The following is a 1,043-nucleotide window of genomic DNA, read 5'->3' as shown; positions in this document are numbered from 1 at the left end:
TCCAGTCACAGACAAAACCAGAAGCAAGGCCCTGTTTCTGGCAGCTGAAGGGAGGCAACAGCAAACAAGAAACAAGACTTAGGCTTTTAAGAGTGAGATCACTTAGTGTTTGGAAAAACAAGTGCATTTGGGGTTGGATTTTGATTGCTTGTTTATTCTCCCCCAAAGTTGCATGGTTTAGCTCAACCTGATTTTAATGGCTTTATAAAATAGCTACTTTGTAAAATACTGGGACACATTGCTATAGAGAAAAGCCACCTCCCAAGCCCAGAGGAGAGAGATTAGTTTCCTAAAAGGACTGAGGTCAAGCAGATATATTGCGGTGGCACAGAGCCCCTCAGCAGTTGTTTTACGGCTAGAGGGGTTCAGGGATGAAGTTTATTTTGCACTGCAAACTGTAAGATGTGTAAAATGGTTATATTACCTGATATCACTAGCAAAGCATTCTCCTATATACAGAAATTCATGGTATGAATTTTTGCCTTTTGAGACATGTTTTCCACAGCCTCCAGTGTAAGAAGAAAGTATACCTATATTTAGATGTCCCAATACTTAGTGGTGAGGAAATGGCATTTCTTGAAATCCTAAGCTTTGTCAGGACCAGCCAAGCTCATAGAATCAAAGAATCATAGAATCATAGAAGTAGGGTCGGAAGGGACCTTGTAGATCTTCAAGTCTGACCCCCTGCCTGGGCAGGAGGAAAACTGGGCTCAAGTGACCCCAGCCAGGTAGGCATCGAGCCGCTTCTTAAAGACCCCCAGGGTAGGAGCCAGCACCACTTCCCTTGGAAGTTGGTTCCAGATCCTAGCCGCCCTAACTGTGAAGTAGTTCTTACGGATGTCTAATCTAAACCTACTCTCCAACAACTTGTGGTCGTTATTCCTTGTTATCCCGGGGGGCGCTAGGGGAAACAAGGTCTCCCCCAAACCCTTCTGTTCCCCCATAGTGAGTTTATAGACAGCCACAAGTTCCCCCCTCAGCCTTCTCTTGTGAAGGCTGAACAGGTTCAGGTCCCGTAGCCTGTCATTGTAGGGTCTGCCCTG

The sequence above is a fragment of the Alligator sinensis genome, unplaced genomic scaffold, assembly GCF_000455745.1.
Source record: "Alligator sinensis unplaced genomic scaffold, ASM45574v1 scaffold286_3, whole genome shotgun sequence".
NCBI lineage: Eukaryota > Metazoa > Chordata > Crocodylia > Alligatoridae > Alligator > Alligator sinensis.
Note: the sequence above shows the minus strand (reverse complement) of the source record.